Source organism: Antechinus flavipes, chromosome 5 (assembly GCF_016432865.1).
Source record: "Antechinus flavipes isolate AdamAnt ecotype Samford, QLD, Australia chromosome 5, AdamAnt_v2, whole genome shotgun sequence".
Taxonomy (NCBI): Eukaryota; Metazoa; Chordata; class Mammalia; order Dasyuromorphia; family Dasyuridae; genus Antechinus; species Antechinus flavipes.
The window spans coordinates 58,110,100-58,133,521 of NC_067402.1; the positions used below are offsets into that span (position 1 = coordinate 58,110,100).

Consider the following 23,422-nt stretch of genomic DNA (forward strand, 5'->3'; position numbering starts at 1 on the left):
GTGCTACCTTGCAGCCTTAACCACAATTTGAATAAATTTTTGCCATCTTCTAAGGAATATAAAAAAATATAAAGAACATACAATAAGAATTCATCATGAGGAGATCACTTTTAGTAGTATGGATCAGCTAGGACTTCATGAAAGAAGTAGTAGACTTAAAGGATTTCAATAGGTACAGAAAGAAGAGAGCATTTCAAGCAGAGAATATGGGAATGTTAAAAAAATCAAGGAATATGATTAGAAATAAGGAAAACAAAAAGGAAATAGGTAGATAAATATACATACTTATACAAAGAGAACAGAAAAAGTATACTTTGGAAGCAGTGAGGAAAGACTGAAAAGGTGGATTGCATCTGGCTTTTAGCAGTCTAAGGAACTTGAATTTTTTCAATCACTGTATTATATCAATAAAAAAATACAAATTGGGTAAACATAAGGCAAAGGTGAAAATTCCTAAGCAATTAACAATTGGGTTCAATTTGTACATTGCTCTATTTGTTCAAAAATAATCCAAATATGCAAACTACTTAATTAAATTATGCAACTGACTTAGAGAAAAGACATTTTAAAATTCACTTTTCTCATTTGAATGGTTAAAATAAAAACAATTCCTAATATATTTATACCTAAATATTAAATAAGAGAAAAAAAACAAAGAAGATTCTTAATTAAACATTCACAAAGAAGGAGTAATACTTTAAAAAAATTTTGGGGGAAGATATTTATCTTTATTTTAAATTAATTTAAAACATTCATTTAAAAATTTTTGATTTCCAAATTCTCTCCCTCCTTCCTATCCCTTGTCCACCCATTGAAAAAGCAAACCATATAATATCAATTATACATGTGAAGCTATGCAAAACATATTTTCATATTAATCATGTTGAACAAAAAATAGTAAAAAGCAAGAAAAGTAAGGACAGTTAGAAAAAAGTATGCTTCAATTTACACTGTTTTTCTGTTCTTTCTTGAGGTGGGTAATATTTGTCATCATGGATTCTTTGAAAGTACCATGGATGATTATGTCGATCAGAACAGCAAGACTTTCACAATTGCTCATTCTAATAATATTGCTGTTATCATTGTGTAAAATGATTTCCTTGTTCTGTTAATTTTACTTTGCATCAGTTTATATAAGCCTTCCCAGATTTTTTTAGAAATCATCCTGCTTTTCATTTCTTATAACACAATAATATTCCATTATATTCATATAATCACAGTTTGTTCAGCCACACCCCAAATCTTGGGCATCCCCTCAAATTCTAATTCTTTGATTCCTTTTTTTTTTTTTTTTTTTTTTTTTTTTTTTTTTTTTTAGGAAGAAAGAATTTATTATCTCCTTCACAGTCTATCTCCTTTGCCTGGGGCTAGGCTAGCTTTATTTTTTATTTTATTTTATTTTTTTTAGCTCTCTTAAGGTATTTTATTTATTTAATTAATTAATTAAAATAACTTTTTATTGACAGAACCCATGTCAAGGTAATTTTTTTACAACATTATCCCTCGCACTCTCTTCTGTTCCAATTTTCCTCCTCCCTCCCTCTACTGCCTCCCCCAGATGGCAAGCAGTTGTATACAAGTTAAATAGGTTACAGTATATCCTAAATACAATATATGTGTGCAAATTCTTTAATTCCTTAAGAGCTACTATAAATATTTTTGTACATAGAGGTCATTTTCCTTTCCTTTTTTAATTTATTTGGGACATGGACCACTAATAGAGATGCTGCTGGGTCAAATGATCAAGTCAAATCAGCAGTGATTTACAGCATTTTTTTCATGTGATTATAAATAGCTTTGATTTCTTCTTTTGAAAAATGCCTGTTGGCAAAAATACTAAAGAAGTTAGTCATATCCTTATCTAATTCAGCTTACAGATAAGGAAACTAAGGCAAAGAGGATAAAATGACTTGACTGGAGATCTCAGAGTTGATAAGTATCTAAGTCTTCCTGACTTGACACTGGGAACTCTATCCACCGTGCCATCTAGTAGCCCTCTCATTATCCTTTAGGGATATATCTCATTTATCCATTGAGGAATGACTTTTTTAAAAAAATAAATTTGGCTCATTTCCCTATCTTTAACTTTCCTTGAATTCCCTACCCGCTCGTTTTCTGCTTTCCTTCTGATTTTGGCTACACTAGTTTTGTTTGTGCAAAACCTTTTATAATTTCACATAATCAAAATTATCCATTTTACTTCTTGTAATCCTTTCTTCCTCTTGTTTAGTCATAAACTCTTCTTTTATCCATAGTTCTATGTGTAAAATTTCTCGTGCTTCCTTATTTACTTTATATTACCCTTCATGTTTATGGCTCATTAATTTAATGGGTTCATTTACCCATTTTGACCTTATTTTGGTATATAGTATGAGATGTTGGTCTATGCTTAATTTCTGCCATTCTGCCAACAAGTTTTTCCAGGAATTTTTGTTAAATGGTGAGTTCCTGCCCTCAAAGCTTGTATCTTTGGGTTTAATCAAATAATACATTATGATGATTTACTAGTATGTATTGAATGCCTAATCTATTTCACTGATTCACCATTCTATTTCTTAGGCAGTACCAGATTGGTTTGATGATGATTACTCTATAATAGCTTAAAATTTAGTGTGGATAGACATTCTTCCTTTTGCTTTGTTTTCTTTTATTTCCTCAACATTCTTGACCTTTTCTCTTGTAGATGAATTTTTTTTTTCTTTTTCTTTTTTTAGGTCTACAGAATAAGTCATTGGTAGAATGGCATGGCTCTGAATAACTAAAATTAATTTAAGTAGCATTATCACTTTTATTATATTGGCTTACCTAGTATTTCTTCTTCTGTTCATCTGGGTAATTTATATTTTTTGTAAATATTCATCCACTTCACCTGTATTGTCAGGTATCATAATTGGGCAAAATAGGTCTTAATAATTGTTTTAATTTCATCTTTTATTAGTGGTGCAGACACCTTTTTTATTCTTAATACTGATAATTTGGTTTTCTTTTTTAAAATCAAATGAATTGTTTTATTTTATTGTTTTTTCCTAGTTTTACTTATTAGTTCAATTTCTTTGATAAGATAGAAAACGGTAATTGACTCATAGACTTATTCTCCAGCCTGGGTGCCATCTACAGACAAGAGAGAGTTTTTGTAAATGGGTATATTTCTAGGAAAATAGACAACAGTCATTAATCATTCTGCTTTACCCTTTTTTTTTTTGGACTAGACATATAAATTAATTGGTGCAGGGAACTCCCTTCATTAATGCAGATTAACAACTTGTTAATGACTTTTTGTATTAGTGATTAAAGTATGATGTATCCAAGGTCACATAGCTAGTATGTGTCAGAGGTAATCCTTAAAGCCAGACCTTCCTGATCCCTACACTAGCTCTCTTTTCACTATACTATATGATCTATGACAAAATCTGTTATATTTTGGGGTAATCAGAACAATCTAATTATGAAGCTATTAGAATCAAGTGAATATGCATTGGTGGAAGGTAATTTTCCCTCCATTTCTAAGGAAGGATACAACCTAAGGTCAAAATATTTATTTACAGTCTCTTTTCACTCAGGGAATTCCAGTAGAGAAATTATTTTATCACATTCAGTTCATAGAATAGATTTCAGTGCTGGAGGCTTGAAGAAAATACAAAAAAAGTGGCTCACAAATTGGGAGGGAAGAGTGATAAATAGACAGAGAACGAATGGAGGAGCTTAGGACAAAATTCTTCTCTTTCCTAATTTTGCCTAAGAAAGTCTGGCTTCAGATTCTTAAGTTGGGGTTTGTTTCATCTTTCACCTACTTGTAAAGATAGGTAAATTCTTTACCAACTTTTAAAAGAACGACACTACTTATATATGCTCTATGTGCATTTCTACTGGGAAAGCCAACTATTAGAGAACTACAGTATTTCTCTCACTTTTCTCAAAGTTGGAGGTCTGGAAAAAGCTGGCCTGGGGAAGGATCAGGAGAGCTGATGGGCTTGGGGCTTATTGCATTCTTTATTGCATGAATCCTATATTTCTCTGTAAGAGGCTAATGGAACTTCCTCTATCTCATCTGTCTTAGTCTTACCAGCAAACAGAAGCTATCTTGATCCCAAATGTTTTCTGTTCAAGTTTCTTATAACTTTTGCTTTAACTTGTATATTGAAAATATATTTGTATATGTGATAAATCCATGATCAATCATGAATTGCTATGTACAGCATGTCTGTAAGGGAAAGGTACGACACCATAGACTAGTAGTTAGCTAGAAATACATAGAATTTAAATAGGATAGATCTAAATTTCTGCATGAATGTTTGGAATTTTCTTATCTGGAGGCTATAAGCTGTCATGATTTTATTAATAACTATTTTGTTTTATTAAGATTCTTTAACCTAGTAGAGAAAGAAATCCCCATGGATCAATGGCTTTGGTCCTTTTCTCCTCTGATACGACTACTACTTAAATATAGGTCTTACCACTTCCCACGGTTGATGAGTCTGCCAACATCAAGTCTTTCTGAACCCCAATCCACTCTTCATTCATCCACAAAAGTCATTTACTAAAGCGCAGATCCACATCTGCTAATGTTATCCTACTGCTACATAAAACTCCTTTGGCTTCCTATCACCTCCATGATCAAATACAAAATCCTCTGTTAAATCTTAGAGGCAAGACCTAGTCTGGCTCCTGCCTTTCCAGTCTTCTCGACTTTACTTACTCCTTGATTTGGGTTCTTTGAGCAGTGACACCCCTCCCTGCAGATCCACCAAGACACTTCATCTCTTGCCACCAGGAATTTTCTCTGGCTTGAAATGGTCTTCCTCCTCTTCTTTAGCTCTTGGTTTCTCTGGCTTCCTCCAAATCCAAACTAAAGTCCCACCTTTAAGTATGCTTTCCCAACTCTTTTAATTTTATAGCTTTTTCTCTTTTAATTACTTCCTACTTATTATGTATATAGATGGCAGCTAGGTGACACTATGGACAGGGTGACGGACCTCAGACACTCATTAGCTGGGTGATCCTGGATAAGTTACTTAACCTCAACTGCCTCAGCAAAAAACAAAACAAAACAAAACAACAACAAAAAAACTCCAAACAATATTTATTGTCAGATCCTAGTCCCCAAAGTCTACCCTGCTGAGAGGCCACCCTCTCAACTTCCTTCTCCTTTCCCGACTATCTCAATCACTGCCCCAAAGGCCCCTTTGCTCTGTCTCACCAACTCAAGATCTTCTGTTTGGAGAAAACCATCCTCTGGATCAAAGATCATGGCAGCCCAGGTCTCTTCCAAGACTGCTAAAGGATTTACTGTGAGGATTCAAATTCTTTCTTTGCCAATGGGGCAGCAAGTCTGAGCCCTGGTTACATGTAGAAGGTATAGTCTAAGATGTAGGAAGAGGACTAAAAAAAAAAAAAAAAAAAAAAAAAAAAAAAGGACTAAAAGAAGTGTCCCTAAATCCAAGGCAGGAGAAATTAAGAAATGTCTTATATTATGGCAGCTAGGTAGTTCAATGCATAATAAGCTTGGGACTAAAGTTAGGAAGGTCTCAATTCAAATACTGCCTCAGACACTTATTACCTGTGTGATGGTGAGCAGGTTACTTAAACTCTGTCTCAGTTTTCCCCTCTAATAATATCACCTACTTGCCAAGAGTGAGGATAAAATGAGTTAATATTTTTAAACCACTGCTCCACTGCTGCGGTTTCTTCCTTCTCCTCTTCCTCCTTCTATTACCATCACTTGTAGGCACCTTCCTCCTTCCCAAATTTTTTTGGGGGGCTAAGTGACTTGCCTAGGGTTACATGTCTGGTGGTATTAAGTTTCTGGTACCACATCTGAACTCAGGTCCATCTGATTCCAGGATCAGTGCTCTATCCACTGTGCCATCTGGTTTTTCCCAACCTCTCAATGTTGCATTCAGTGTTTATGGATGTGTTGATTTTCTCAAAATATAACATAATCTCCTTGAGGCACAGGACTGTTTCATTTTTTTTGCTTGTATGTATTACTGGTACCTAGCTTTGGGCCTGGCACATAGTAGATAGTAAACAAATGTTTTCATTTCCTTAGGGCTCTCTTCTTTTTCAAATTATTTATTTACTAGCATAGGTACAGATTGTATACTTTCAAGAGACAGTAAGCTTCCTGAGGACAAAGATTACTTTGAGTTTATTTTTGATATTCTTAGTCTTTTAGGTACTATGTAGTAGGGGATTAATAAAACTTCTGTGGAATGGACTCAAATCGATGCTCTCTGATATCAGACTAAGATCCTCCAGGAAAAGAACTATACTGAGCCAAAATTATATTCACCATAGGAGCTACACTAAAGGATTCATGCATCATAGGAGCTCTGCTAATGTTTGCAGCTGATGGCGACAACATTCATTTTGCATTTGCTGTGATGCATTCAGCTCAATGTTAGGCAGCTGTGGGCAGTAACTCAATGGAGAAATTGCTGTCAGCTTGACCCCTGGGCTTCATTCTTTGGAGATTTTTCATGGCTCTGGGTCACAATAAACCTCCAGCAGAGAAGAGACTGTTATGATGACTACAAATTATTGGCAGAGCTCTTTAAGTTTTTAGTGAAAATGTCGGCATAGATACCAAATGCTATGTAATATAACAGAAGTTAAATGAAAATTATTGACTTGATTAAAAACACTTACTCAAATAGGATAAGAAAATTCATGAGTGAAAGAATTAAAAGAATGATAAAATGTATACATGTATAAAAGGAATAGCAAAATACTTTGTGGAGGATATATTTTCAATACCAAAGAGAATATGAAAAATGAAAATATTTATACAATGTAATTTAATGGCACAATTATTTTCTCTACTTCTTTTCCAATTCCTTCTGAGGTGAGTGCTTGAACAGAAACATTTCCAACTTCTATTACTGAGTTAAGCTAAAGTGTTTCCATAATTAGAGTTGAAATTTATTAGAGGGTCCTTAATATAGTTCACCCCCAAACTGAGCTGAAAACTGAGATCTAGGTCTCAAAGAACAGAAGCATTTGAAAGGGTAATAATATTTATTATAACATGAATTTAGATAATGCTTATACAGTACTTATCACAGTACCTAATGCTCAGCAAGCATTTAAATGCTTATTTCCTCCCCTCCCTTTTAAAAAGAGAACTCTACTAGTAAGAAATATAGTTTATTACCCAATCACAGCCCATATTAGTAACTAAAGGTTTAATAACTTTTTTCCTCACAATATACATAAAATAATGTTGCTCTTAGAATTTCAGACTTGCCAAGTGTTCATTGTAGGGTGATACATTTAGTATATTTCCTCCATAAGGAAATGGCAATGGGTACTTGAAAGTTATGCCAGTGCATATAAGCTCTGGCAAATTCCCCCAAATTGAAAAGAGAAAGAAAAGACAGAAAGAGACACAGAAAAGTAAAGAAGAAAAGAAAGAATGAAGAGGCTTTTGTTAGTATTTTCTATATGATGAGTATTATATTAATTTCCAGATATATAAATACAAAAGGGGAGACAGTCTCTCTAGTTGAAAGATAGATAGTAGAATGGAAAATTACAGCAATGGTTGAGTAGAGAAATAAGGAAAAAGATTGATAGATGTTTGCCAGCAGTACTAGTATTATTGATTTTGTTTTAGAACTGTGTTGAGGGCGAGGGGAAGAAGTTATAACTAAGTTGAGCTCCTTTGCCTTTAGAATATGCCATTCCATTCTTGCCTGTTGTTCCTTGTAGATAAGAAATAATCTTGTGTTATTTGATTTCCTTTCCTTCACATTTACAGGTCTTCCTCTGGACTACTTACAAAATGTATTGCTTGTCACTACCACAGTTGTTTTTTCTGGTGGTGGGGATTCTCTCAATTGATATTTTGTAATCTATATTCAGAAGTTCTTAACTCATATTATTTTCTGCATCATGGTAATCAGATTTTTTTAAGTTGTCATGGCTTGTCTAGGCCATTGAACTAGCCAATTTGGTAATAAATTATTTGCTGATAGTAACCTATGAAACAAATTCCAAATGTTCCTGAGTCCTTTGCAACTACTTTTGCAAGAATGTTGGAAGAATGGAGAGAATAGGGATAAAAAAGTATTGTTCATTTCCCCTAGGAGTAGACAAACTCATTTGTTGTTCAATGAGCTCACAATAACAGTATTGGAGAAAAGGCTCTTCTGAGAGAGAAAAATTATAGTTGATGGAATTGGTTTCATCTTGTGCCGAAAGGCAACTAGAAATGTCACTTAATAAGAACATGGTCACCTAATTTTACATAACTGAGGCTAGCATTAGCAAAAATATTGTGAAAATAACTGAGTTTATGCACCAATATCTATTACAGAGGATAAGGAAGTAGATAAATTTTTTGACCATGATAAAGTCCTCCAAACCAAATTGACTTTGATGTTCACTGGTTGCAATGAAAAAGTGGGCAAATAAAGGATGGTTAAAACTATATTGAAATGGTTCAGCATCAAGAAATGTAGGATGCCAAAGAAAGGTATGAGATTACTTTTGCATCCTTTCTGTAGAAGACAATTGGAAACCCCTGAATGTTGTAAACACACAACAAGAACACACACATAAATACACATACACATACACATTAAAAGAAAGAAAGAAATTGGAACATGGGAAATGACAGTCATTTTCAGACTCCAACTCTAAGAAGACCCCTAACAAATTAGAACAAAGTCAAAATGAACTTCAAATTAGAAGAAAATACAAAGATGAGAAGACATTGTGTGCAAGTAGAAGTGATGAATTTAAAGAAGCAGTTGATTTTGAAAAATAGAAAATGGGCAAAAGTGAAGACTTACTGATCATCACCATTCATTAGGGAAGCTTAAGTGATGAAAAACAATAACCAAAAATGAGCAGGCCAATAAGACCCAGAAACTGTCTCAGCCAGCAAACAAATGAATCAAAGGATTGAGAAAACAAGGAGAACACTAAGTTTTGGTTTCAAGCTTATTTGCAAAATTATTATGGAAGATGACTAAAGTATATAAGCAGAATCATTTCACAGGATAAAAGCATCAGAAAATGAAAATAAATAGGCCTGGAGAAAGTTTGGAATGACTTATTTTATAAGTCAGATTGTTTCAAGAGTATTCCTTAGTGAAAGGAAGACAAAAAACTTCCTGTGGAAAAAAAATCCTTTCTGATGTAGATGCAGAATGCATCTTATCTGTGATTTATAATTTTAAAGAGTTACCTTTGAACAATGAAAAGTTCAGTAACTTGTCAAATCTCTCAGTTTCTTAAGTGTCAGAGGCAGGACTGAGCTCAGTGCTTCCTTAATCCAGTCAAGCTCTCTATTCATCAACCAGTGTGTGGTAATTAGTGATTATTTTAGGTATATTACCCCTTCTTGTTTATTTCCCACTGCTCTTCCTATTTTTGTAGTCTCTAAATACACTAGTTCTCTTGTAGGTCAAGCACTTAGTCTATCTGGGATCAATTCAATTCTTCACCTTTGCTCCTCCCAGTTTTTTTAGATTCCCCTTAAATGATTAGCCTCTTGTACCTTTTTTATTCAATAATAATTTCATTACTCATTACCTTTGGATAATTTTATTTAGTTACTTTCTTGTGCTTCTTTTGTAAGATCGTAATCAAGCTACCAAAATAAAAATAAAAATTCAATAATTTTTCCAGGTTCTCCTTCTATTGTCTGACCAGTCTTTCTTAATCTGGTCTGGTGGGTCAGCTTCTATCTCCAATCCACTAAGAAGAGGAATTACCACAAGATCTGTTCTGGGTCTTCTTGTCTTCTCTATTGATGATCTCATTAAGTCCACTGAATTCAGTTATCATCAGTATGCAGATTATTCATATGTATGTATGTATATGTGCTTTTTGTATACATGTGTATATATTTTTATCAACTTAATCTCTCTCCAGAACTTCAGTCCTATATTACCAATTGAATCACAGAATCTCCAAGTCTGAAGGATATATGTGTATGTGTGTATACACACACACACATATATACATGTATATACCTTCTAAAACATACTCATAAAATGGTTTATTTAGTATTTGCTTGAAGATAACCAGTGATGAAGAACCAAGTACAGTAAATCAGCCCACTGAACTTTTGTATTGTTCTAATTGTCAGCTCTATTACTTTCCTTATATTAAGGCTTAATTTTCTTTTTTGCAACTTACAAATATAACTTCTCTTTCTTTTTTTTTTTTTTTTTCCTTTTGGGGCCAAGAAGAATGTATCTAACATATAAGGATAGTTTTCATATTCTTTCCTAAACTTTTTCTTCTCCAGGCTAAATATTCTCACTTCCCATTATTAATTGATCCATATATAGCATGATTTCATTGCAATTCACCATCTTCTAGATGTTCTCCTGTGTGTCACTATCTCTACTGAAATGTGGTACCCAGGACAGAGTATAATACTCCAGATATGATCTGCACCATGCCATTGCATTTAGCAGTTAAAAGATCATTAGTAACCATGGAGAGAGCCATTTTAGTACAGTGCAGCAGGTCTTTTAACCTCAAGTCCTGGATATTATGCCTCTCTTAATGGAACCTAACAATGCATTAGTTTTTGGCTACTACATCACACTGTTGACTCATATTGAGCTTGCAGCCCACTAAAAACCTTTAGATAAGATGAATTACTGTCTAGCCCATGTCTTCTACATACTGTACTGGTAAAGGTTGATCTTTTGAACCCAAGTAAAATACTATATATGTAGCCCTATTAAATTTCATCTTATTTGATTTGGTGCACACACAGAGTTCTAGTTTGTCAGGATCATTTTGGAATCTGATTGTATCATCCTTCCCAGCTTTATATCAGCTGACAAATCTGATAAACACAATGTCTATGTATTTATCCAAGTCACAGATAACAAAGATCAAGTATGCAGGACCAATCACAAACCCTCAGGGAACTCTACTATAGAAATCTTCTTCCAAGATGACATCAAATCATTATTGACCACTCTGGGGGTCTGGTTGATCCAACTAGTTATGAATGGACCTAATGATCTAAAGAGTTAGAAAGCTAAATCTTCAGTGGCTTCTTACTGCTATTGGAATAAAATCAAAATTCCTCAGCTTAGAATTTAATGTCTTCAAATACAGTACCTACCCATCCTCTCCTTTCTAGGCTGATTTTTAATTGCTTCTATTTACATATTCTAAATGCTTGCCAAACTTTCTTACTAGTTCCTAGGCCTCAAAATTCAATTTCTTGACTCCATGCTTTATAGGCTGTCTACCTTCTTCACTTCCCCAACTTCTTCTTCCTCCAGTCGTGCTTCTACCATCTGTCTAGAATACACTCGCTCCTCATCTTTTCAACTTTTTAGAATCCAGTTTTCTTCAAAATTCAAGTACTCTCCTCAAATGGGTTGCAATTTATCTGTGTACAATGGAGTTGTATCATTTGTATTACTGAAAAAAATGTGAAGGAGAAGGAGCAAAGGGATAAAGAAATCTTAATAGTGAGGCAACTTTGCCCTCACTCTATTGATTAAAGTTTATGCTTAAAATAAACTTGAGAAGGCATGCTTGGGTTTATTGCTGCTACAATTGCTACTAGTAGTTTTCTATGACTGTGGCAGCATGAGCATCTTGTTCTGTTGATTGAGTCTAGAATCTCCACTTCATTATCCCCAGTATGTTCATTTTATTTAGTCTGGAGCAAGTCACCAGAGGGAATGGCTTAGTGGGTCTTCCTGGTACTCCTGGGGAGATCCAAGGTTGCTGCTATAACTCCTTTGACTTTCTGGTGCCCTTTCTTGCCTCATAGTAAATTAGGAAGAAACAGGGGGTGGTGTGATCACCCTGTAATGTAATCACATTGATGTGCAAAGCCCTTTCAGTGCTATTTTCCCCTAATTATCAGTTTTCCAGTCAGTTAAATCTTTACCTACTTTAATTTCCTTCCATTTGAGAACTCCTAGTTGGTCTATCTGATTTATCTGAGTTTAGCTGGGTATAGTGAAAAATAAAATTTACATTCCATTTTTCCATACTAACCAACTCAGATCCATCTACTCTGTGACACAAATAGCCATTTAATATAAACTAAATACCTACATATGAATGTCCATATACAAATAACAAAAAGAGAACTACATGAAAGTACAAAACTAATATATGTAGTCTTATATATGTATATATATATATATATAAATTCACACACACATATAAATCTACACACTCTTAATGCAGTATGCAGTAGGAGGGTATAATAAATAGAGAGCTAGCTTTGAAGTCAGGAAGACCTGAATTTCTCTCATCTAACACAGAATGGCTAAGTAACTCAGGGCAAATCACTTAACCTTTCAGCTCTAGGCAACTTACTAAGCTTAGAAGTTGCAGAGGGGATGGGGACTGACATTGGTAGAGTGAGTTTCCTCACCTGGGAGCACCTTATATTAATGAAGTAGCAATTCTATTTCTTATTTTTGTTCAATTTAAGAATTTTATTCAATATAAGATACTCACACCAACACTGCCCTGCCTATCTTTTCCCTTCTGAACTTAGTTTTTGTATTTTTTAATAATTTTTTAATGTTGCACAGCTACTCTTTTCATCCTTTTTTAACATCACTATTACAATGTACCCTTTCAACTCTCCTTAGCAAAAATTAGAAGCCTTCCTTATAATAAATAAATATAGGAGAGCAAAACAAATTCTGCATCGACCAAGTTTAAAAATGAATGTCTCATTTTGCATGTCAGTCCATTATCTCTTTGCCAAGAGGTAGGAAGTATGCTCCATCAGCAGTTTTCTGGAATAATGACTGATCACTGCTATGATCAGAATTCTTAATGATCCTTTTTGAGAATGAAGGAAAAACAACAACCCCTGTGAGTATGAGTAGGAGCTGCCGACTGGGGACTCAACTGGAACTAGCCAGTTGAATAACAAAACTGCTTTTTTCTTTTCTTTTTTCCTTCTTTCCCTTCTCTTTCTTCTGTCCACACAGAGTATCATATCACTACCTGAGGATATTCTGCCCAAAGGACTGTAAATTTTGATCACTGAAAAAGGCCAAGGTCTCCCATGCATTTGGGGCCATCTCCTTTGTCTTGATCTATACCTTGCCATTGAACCCAGATAGCTCCAGGGGAGAAAATGAGACCCATGATTTTGCCCAGCTCTCTCTCACTTCAATCCAATTCACTTGCATGTCATGGCATCACCTCCCTAATATCACAGTCTTCTTTGAGAACAAAGACAAACTATAACAATATTTTTTTCAGAGTAATTTTCCATTATGTTATTGTAATTATTGTTTAAACTATTCTTCTAGTTCTGCTCACTTTCTTCTGCATCAGTTCTTACAATTGTTTCAAGGTTTTCCCTTGAATCATTTCTTACACACAATATTCCATCACATTTATATACCAAAGCTGTTCGACTAACCCCCAATTCATGGACACTCTCTTAGTTTTTTGTTAAAAAGAGAGTTTACAGCTATAACTATCCTTTGAACATATGGTCCTCATATGGACCTTTGCTCTTATCTTTGACTTCTCTTGGGGTATGCCTAGTATTGGTCAAATTGTCTTCTTTGAAAGAGATTCTTGCCCCTTCTCAGCTAAAATGACTTAAAGATACTAAATTTTTTAAAAAAGTAATTTAACATCAATTTTTAAAATTTTCTTTTTTTTTTTTAATAATTTAAACTTTTTATTGACAGAACCCATGCCTAGGTAATTTTTTACAACATTATCCCTTGCACTCACTTCTGTTCCAACTTTTCTCCTCTCTCCCTCCACCCCTCCCCCAGATGGCAAGCAGTCCTATACATGTTAAATATTAACATAAATTTTAAAAAATAGCCTTTTATTTTCAAAATATACACAAAGATAATTTTCAACATTCCCTCTTGTAAAACCTGTGTTCCAAATTTTTCTTCCTCTCTTCCTCCTTCCCTAGATGGCAAATAATCCAATATATTTAACATTTATTTCAAGGTGATTTTGACTATCTGATTTTCATCTTATGTACTGAATGTAGTATCATTCCACTATGACAGTAACCCCCAACCCTAATAGAACAGGAACTCCTTGAGGGCAGGATATATGCTGTTTTTATTTGTATCTTCAGTGCCTAACATCGCATGTGTCACATGGAGAAATAGACTACAAACTCCTTAAGGGCAGGAACTGCCATCTTTGTCTTTGTATCCTCATTGTCCACTTCAGTGCCTTTTATATGAGGGCTTAATGCGTCTTTTTGAACAGAACTGAATTTCAGTGACTGAAAGGACCTTTTCCCAGTATTCATTCTGAATCTTTCATCAGCTCTCAATACAGCTGGAAACAAAGTACACATGCATGGGCAAGCTGAAGAACCTTTCAGTGCCCCAGGCAACTCTGTAAGGTTACAAGTTGCAGAAGAGGTGCTTACTAATAGGCATTGGTAGAGAAAAAATCCTTGTTAAGAGTTTCTACACCAATAAATATAGATCCCAATCAACTCCCACTCCCCCACACCAAAACCAAATCAAAACAAAACACAAAGGCAAAGATCAATAAGTGGAAAATGCAAGGAGATATATAGAGGTTTTATGAAAGGAACAACTTCCCAACAATTAAGGCTCTCTCAAAATGCAATGGACTGACTCTCCATAGAGTGGGTTCAGTCTCACTGAAGGTCTTCTAACAATAGCTGGATGGTCACTTCTGGCACAGAAAGGATTCTTATTTCCATACAGATTGGACTAATCGGCTTCTGGACTCTGATTGCCACTTGGATATTTGGAAAGCCATCCCCATGGATCATGACCACAATGGAACCCCCTCCCCTTTCCTCCATGCCCTCCCCTGCTTTAAACTTGTCTCTTCTAGAGTCACTTCTATTCTTCCCATCATTCAAATGTAAAAACTCAAGAGTGATCTTTAATTCTTCTTTTTACTTTTTCTCTTTCTTTACTTCTTAGTACCTTTTACTCATTTGTGGAACCAACCCTCCCAGGAACATCTCCCCTAAATACTGGTAAATGGTAGCAAAATATTTTGAGAGTTTACTACTGACCAATTTCCCCCTCAGTAAACATATAGGTCCAGGTCAGGGGCTTTTGGAGAACCAATCCGCCCCTTCGCACTTAGGCAAGGTCCTTAACAAAAAAATCACTTCAAACTTTAAAAAATGGTTTCTAGCAAAACACTTCATAGCAATCAGAACTTCTAATATATTTGTGGTCAAAGAAGATGTATGTTCCTCCTTCTCCTGGGCAGAAGTCAGAACCCTCACGCGTTAGTCTTGGGTCCTTTTGAGAGACAAAGGTGGTTTGCCATCTTTGCTGTTCAGACGATCCTCCAAACTCAGGGCTTTTCATGGAAGCCCAGCTTTATGGAGACCACTTAGCTGGCTCCTGGCTCAGTCAGGGAGTTTGGATGGCGGCTCTCTGCTGCCCTCAGCTGGCACCCAGTCACAATAGCCCTTCCACCACTCCCCGTCCACCACAGGTTGTGTTCTCCAGGATCTTTGGAAGACGGACACGCACTCGTGTGTTGTCACCCGTTCTCCGGGACTGACTTCTACTTCACTACCTCATCTTAATGGCTGGCTTACATTCTGTTCTCTAATCCATTCCCCTCCTGGGGACCCCTACTGATGATCCCCCAGGGAGGCAGTCTGGCATAGTTTGAATAGAATAATAAGTAATAGTGCTCAATGGAGGGTAAAGAGACTCCTACCTCAGATATTTAATGAATATGGGATCAAGAAGAAGCGACTTTGCACCTCATAACTTTCCTCACCTGTGAAGTGGGAACACTTACACTTTGCTGGGTTGTTTACAAACATTAAGATGCCACATAAATGAGTCATCTTTGTTGACCTCAAAGCTTCTTGCTCTCTTCGGAGATGAGGACCTCTGAGACGACATCAGTCATATACCCAACTACTCCTGCTTTCAAATCATAACTTTACTTGCCCTTCTTCTACTGTCCCACCCCCAACCCCATCCAGTGATTTATTTTCTGCCATTATCATGAACTTCAACCAATTACAGATAGTTCTCACTTCATGTAAGTGCACCATTCTGCAGACTTCTACATAAAGCAATTTTTATGTTACCTGAATTTGCCCACAGATGGAAGGAAAGAAGGGAGGGAAGGGGACAAGCAAAAAGGAGGGCCCGTACTTGTGGAGGGAGGGAGCCTGGCACACTGTTCAAGGACACACAGGGGCTGGGAACAAGCACAGATGGATGGAAGACAGCTCCATCAGGGCTGGACACACAGGCAGGAGGGCGGAGTGGGGCAAAGGTCTGCTCTCTTGGAGCCAGAGATCTCACGCCGGAATCAGGCCGCCAGTGGGGATCTCTCCTCCCTTCTTTCTTCTGATTTCACTTGGAGAGTTTATTTTGGTTTATTTATTTATTTATTTTTTTTTGAGGGGGAGGGAGAAGGAATGCTGAGAAGAGGGCAGGAAGAGAAGGGGGGAGGAAGAGCGAAGGGGAGAAAGAGAGAGAGAGAGAGAGAGAGAGAGAGAGAGAGAGAGAGAGAGAGATAGGGAGAGCAGAGAGAGACAGAGAGAGAGAGCGTTTACACCATTATATAGCTAATGTAGGTCTGATTATCCCAAATAAAAATCTCTAGTGGCCTCCTCCAATTTCTAGGATAAAAAACAAATTCCTTATCTTAGTATTTAAAACTCTCTAAAATTTAGCCCCTAGACATTCCATATTATCCCTTTTCAGAAAATCTATTTTAAATAATCTGGCCATATCTGGTAAAGCTGCTTCCCTGACTCCTTCTCCCGTCCATTTTCACAAGCCACCTGCCAACTCACAAACACACTCTCTTTATCTTAGTTTTTCACAATCCCTGTTTTCTTGCAAGGTTCAATGTAGGGGCCATCTCCTGATCTCCTCAACTGTCAGTGCTCTTTCCCTCCTTAATTTTCTGCATACTGTATTTGTGCTCAAGAAAAAATTGATGCCTTCTGGCTAATCTTTTTACCTCCAGTTATTTTTCTGATTTATCTATCCAATGTCAAACAAATCTTTCTAAAACATGTTTTTCTTAATGTTATTATTTTGCCCAAGAAGCTAGAAACAGCCTTCATTTGCTTGCCTTATCAGATCCAACTCCTTTACCTGACTTTCAAAGCCCTTCATAACCTGGCTACGTATTTTCCTCTCCTTCCAATATTTCTCAAATGCTTACCCCCAGCTTCAGCTAGACTACTCTCATTATCCTCCACAAACTCATTCCTACCTTCACACCTTTATTTAAGCTCTTCCTTGAGCTGAAAATACTCTTTCCCTTTTTCACCTATTCAAATTCTACTCATCTATCAAGACTTTGTTTAACCTTCACCATAACCAAGGATCTCACTCTATTACCTCTCTATTTTCCTTCAACAATATTACATTTACAGTCAACATCACATAATTAAATATTTGATTTTTTTTTTGTTTACATACACCAGTTTTGTATAAGTAGATTGTAAAACCCTTCAAGACACAGGCCATATCTTTGAGGCTCATAACTATACTTGGCAGAGTATTAAGGTGTCAGCATAGTTTGGTCCCAATGGTGTATAATCACTTCTGGATGACCAGAATTTCAGGCTTGTGCCATATAGTCATATACTCACTAATTTATTTCTCTGAGCCTTAATTTCCTCATCTGCAAAAGCAGAAGGATAATAGCACCTATCTAGGATGGTTTTTATGAGGATTAAATGAGATAATGTGTATTAACCACTTTGCAACTATGTAAACACAGCTAAGTTCAGGATATATCAGGTGCTTGATAAATGCTTATTTGATTAAACTAATCCATGATATTTTACTTCTCTTTCTGCTTAAATGTCTGACACGACCCATGAAAATTTCTACTTTCCTGACAAATCCTTCCACTTATATCAAGGGTAGTACAGAGACCAGTGCAAGGGGGAGGGCTGTGGACAGAACATTGCCATGGATTCTGGCAGTAGTAGCAGAAAACAGTCCAACTACATCTGAGGGAAGGAGCATTCTACTCCCCAGACATATTACTGTTTCCTACTCTCTCCAAATAATCCCACTAGATGAATTATCAACTTCTACCTCCTTGGTGGTTGGAAGGAGAAAACAGAACATGTCAATGGCTGGGAATGACATAGATTGTGACTCTGAAATTGCATGTATGTTGTATAAATGTTTGGGCAATGAAGTTGATGTACCTGATAACAATGACTAGGAATATCTAAATAGGAACTGAAAGTTTTATCAAACATGAGATTGTAACCAAACCTATGTTTCCTCAATGAGTGATAAAACCATCAATTTGAACAAATCAAAGACTGATTGGGGTATAATTTTATTTATTCAGGAATCAATATGGCTTTGAAAACTATACCATTAAAAATTAAAAAAAAATACTGCTATGCTCTTTTAAGAGTAAGTATTCTCAGAGATTAAGTAGACACATCATCATCATCATCATCATCATCATCATCACTATCACCACCACCATCATCATAACCTCTTTGATTCAACTATTCATACAAAGAATTGCAACTGAACTGATAATCAATCCTAAAATCACTAGTCCTTACAAAACTTCAAGCAAAAAACAATGACATAGCTACAGACGTATCCAAATACCAACTGAGAAGTAATCTTTTAAAAAGATTATCCCTCCTGGAAAAAGTAATGACACAATGTTGGCTTCCATAGTGTTTTCCCCAGGGTACACATTATAATGCTTATATAGATTTTTTTTAAAGCTAGGAGTACAATGTTTTCAAAAACTTGAATCAACAAATTTATAGAATAAATATTTCTTGAATACTTTCTAAATGCAAAATATTTTGTTAGGTGCTATAATTTTTTGGATACAAGTTAATAAACATTTCATCTTCCATCTAAACTGACTGAAGATGGCTGGCTTTCTGGCTCAAATAAATTATAAGTTTTTGCCTTCATTGCAGCTCCTCTTGATATGCCTAAGGAAAATTAGGGGTTCCATTTAAAAAATGAAGGGTTTGGGTTAGATGACATCTAAAGTCCCAGAAGGGTCTCTAACATTCTATGATTCCATGGTTCAGTGGAGATGAAAACTCCTGCATGCCCTAACTATATCAATTCTCTTGCTGCTCTTCACATCTGGAAAGTAAGAAAATACAAATGTCTGCCTACAGGAAATACATTCACAATTTCCTCTCACATAGAAATTCTCAAGTAAAAAAATTTAAAGTCATCAGAAGGAGAAACAGAGTTTAATTTCTTTTAGCCCCTGGGCTAGCGGACCTATGTTAACATGAATACTTAGTTTAGGTCACCCAATTTCTTTCTATGAGAGTTACCATTTTCCTCTAATATTGAAAGAACCTTCTAAATTGATTTCCTAAACTGCATTAGACTGAATTTGTTTATGAAACCATTCACTTAAAACTTTAGGTCAGTGATATGAAAGTACAAGAATCTCTGAGGATGCAGACAGCTTATTCACATGACTAATTTATCTTTCAACTTCTAAAGGAATTCAGAAAGGTGATAAAATGTCATCATGACATTCATTATCTCTTGTTTACTTTCTTTTATGACACATATGTGGCGGTTTACCTTAGGCTGATGTTTTCCATCAATTTGTGGTAATCATGCCTATTTTCTACCATAGAAGGAGGAATCAGACATACAAGATAGAAGGAAGAATACTGAGAAGAAGCTGGATTAAGAGGCGAGGTAACTTTCCAGCTTCTCTGATATCGACTTCAGCTTGACTCATTATTTTGTTTGAAATTCAGGGACTCTTCAATGTATGAAACACTAAGAGATTCTTTCCTAGAATTCTGCTTATAAAGACAAATGCTCCAAATCAAATTCAATTTTCTCGATTTTTTTTGTTGAAGTTTGCTGGACTTGGAGTGAAGATACACGTCTACAAAATCTTAGCAACCCCTACTATAAAGCTCCCTGTTAGGGGAACACCAAATCTTATAGTAGCTCTGTAAGTCTTGAGATGATAGACACTTCCCTGAAGGATAAATAGTCTGAGCACACCTTCTACATATTTGAAACATTTTGCAAATAGTGAAATACTATATAAACATATTAGCTATCATTATGTCTACTATTTTTGAAATGTATTCCTATAAAAAATTCAACATAGCATTTAATAAAAATCAGTTGACATGATAGCAAATTTTTCAAAAATAGGTTTCTTTTGCATAAAATACTGTAAAGAAACTAGTGAATAAGAAGGCAATTTCTCATTTTCTCAATTTCAGTCTTCCATGTGAGGTGATAACAAAGAAAGTTACAGAGGCATCAGGCTCTCTGAGAATAAAAGAATCATTGTTGAAGAGGGCACCATATTTGATGGACAAGGCAGCCTTTTGAGGAGGTGACCGAGAGAGGTAAGCATGAATATTGCTACCAAATAAGGGTAAAAGTTGTGTTCTCTGTGGTCCTGTGACTGCATCACTAAGCCCAGTGCCTAATTCACACAGTAAAGGTTCTTTGCCTTCTTTACTTGTCTTTCCTTTTGGTTATTAACAAAGTCATAATTTCTCTTTGGATTATTTTGGACTATGTGTTACTACCAAACAAGGCTAATTTATTTTTTTCTTATTGACCTGAGCTATGATGTTCCCCAGGAAAATAATGGCCATTGGGGAAATGGATAGTGGAGAAAGATTTGGGCTTGAGGTCAGAAAGATCTGGATTCAAATACTGTCAAGTACTGTCTCTGACACATGGTGGTAATGTGACCTCAGGGAGGTCCCTTAACTTCTCACTGTCCTGGGAACTCTAAAACACTAGAGTCATAGAAAAGACACTTATTTGTATTGATAGTAGAAGTTCTTCAATAGGAATTCTCTACTCTTAGAGTTTCCTATACTAATGAAATGGCAGGCCCAATCCTCATGCATCCCAAATGGCAAGGGAGCATTTAGCTCTTCCCAATAGGGAGAGAAAAGCTAAATATGATGGATTTTCAGTACAATCTTGTGGAATAAAACTGGACTGGGAATCACAAGACTGTTTATTCTCAACCAGTTCAGCTACTAACTCACTATGTGCCTTTAGGAAAATTGCTTAATTTTTTTGAGGTGACTTTTCTCCAACTATAAAAATACATTGGTTAAATCAGATGATCTTAAGAATTCCTCCCACCTCTCAATATATGAAAGCCTTTGACAGTATCCTCAGCAGATCTCCCAAGGCAGTCAAGTGCATTATTGGTGAATTTTAACTCCTGAGAATTTCTTGTTCTTCTCTTTTGATCCATTTTAACACTGTTGGTTTTATATTAAAGAATAACAATTTCTCATTGAGACTGTCCATCACTTGTGCTCAATATCATCTTTTCAGAGAATGGAAAGTCTTTGCCCTTGATCTAAAGGAATCTCAAAAGAATTTTTGTTTTCTTCCATTTCAACTGAGCTGTTTATCTAGCCTATCTACCCTACTCAGATCAACTTCTTAATCTTTCTTTGCCTTTGTCCCTCATGGCTATAAAACAGGGATACAAACATTTATTGGTCTGAAATGCTTTTAAAAAGTTATTACATATTTTGTGTAACCTTCTGGGCACTCCCCTTTTTTGCTTAGAAAATCACTGTTGTGCTTAGAGGTGGTCAGAACAGTCTAGTTACACAGTGTTTTCTAATGTTTCACAGTCCACATGTAGGTCATTCATTTGCTAATTAACCATAAGTGTTTTGTTTGTTTGGGTCCAAATCAGTGGAAGGAAAGGGTTGAGAAAGAAATGGCCCTAATGGCAGTGAAGTTTTTGCATGTCCTTTAGTGATAGTCACAATGTGAGAAGCATGGTGGCAAACCTAGGGAGGAATTGGCTTCAAGGTTATTCTTACAGTCAATGCTTTCAACAAAACTTTAACTGTAGATAAAAGGAACTGTGAAATGCCTTTTTGTTGTTCAGTTATTTCAGTCATGCCCAACTTTTTGTGACCCCACTTGGGGTTTTCTTGGCAAAGTTAAGGGAATGGTTTGCCATTTCCTTCTCGAGCTCATTTTACAGATGAAGAAACTGAGGCAAAAATAGGATTAAATGATTTTCTCAGGATCACTCAGCTAATAAGTGTCTGAGGCTGGATTTGAACTCATGAGAGTTCCTGATTCCAAGCCCAAAACTCTATCATATTATGCCACTTAGCTGTCCTGCAGTAACAAATCTGTTATTTAATCTCAACTGGGCTCTTACTGCTACCAAGACAATCCTTTTACATCTCCCTAATCAACTCCCTATCCCATAATGAGGAGCTACCCAGTGTAGTGGATAGAGTACTGGCCATGGAATCAGCAAGACTTGTTAAATACTGCTTCTGGTACTTGCTACTTAGACATAACTTCCCTGAGTTTCAATCTACAGGGAAAATAATAATTCCAGAGAGCACTTTCCTCATAGGGTCCCCTCTCATTGGAGATTATTTGCAACAAACACAAAGACAGCAAATATGATATTCTCTAATACTTCTGTCTTTACTCTTCCCAAATCTCAGAGACTATCTAGTCTAACTCTCTTTTATAAATGAGGAAACTGAGGTTTAGAGAATTTAAATGACAAAATTGTATGAGTAGCAAACAGCTAAGATTTGAATCTGGGGCCATAAACTACAAGACCAGTGGTCTTACCCCTAAAACCCTGCCTTTTTCAAACTATCGAGCAGTGCTAGATGTGAGTATAACTTTCCCAGTATATTGGAGAAGGATATGTATACATTTACTCTGGCTTTATGTGGAATTCTAAAGCAATTTATCTATTTTTCCTCCCTATAGGATATTTATTCTATAACCATAGGGTGTAAATGTTCTGCTGCCTAATTTTATTGATTTTGTTTTAATATCTCTTGTAAGTTTATTCACATTCTGTCAAAATGTCAGTAATGTCCTAAATGGAAATAACTGTCCAAACAATTCTTTTCATACATTGAACTGACCTATTCCTCAAAACCCAGTTCAAATGCCATCTCCTCCAAAAGACATTCCTTAACCTAGAGATACTGAAGTGATTTCTTGTCCCATAAATTTCTAAAAGACCAATCCTCTCATACCATCCTATACTGTAATGATATATAGACATACTTTACATTTTTTTTACTAGACTGTAAACTCTTCTAAGGAAAAGATACATATAAATATATATATATATAAAATTTGAATCCTCCTTTAGTATCTAGAAGGAAAACCTTGCACACAGTAAGCCCTCGAAAAATATTTGAGGAATTAACAGCCTGAGTTTTTGTTTCAAAAGATGAAGCAACCACAAGGAACTGGTCCCCCTGGAATTTCAGTGAGAAAGTGGTCAAAGTTTAAGCTGTGACGTTAAGGAATAGGCTTTTCAATTTATATGAGGTACCTTTGGTGGTCAGTGATAATCAAAGAATTTGGATGTCTTGAATTAAGGTAAGAATTAATGCCATTACTATTGGCAATCATGATGGTGAGGGGGAAAAAAGAACAGAAGGGACTAAAGGATCTGTATTAAT

The 23,422-nt window shown here is 35.6% G+C and overlaps 1 protein-coding gene across 1 annotated transcript in view; it reads right to left on the minus strand.

Moving 5' to 3' along the window:
* DNAJC1 (DnaJ heat shock protein family (Hsp40) member C1) overlaps positions 1-23,422 on the minus strand; it is a 249,587-nt gene that overhangs the window by 116,254 nt on the left and 109,911 nt on the right. The gene's annotated exons all lie outside the window — the stretch shown is intronic.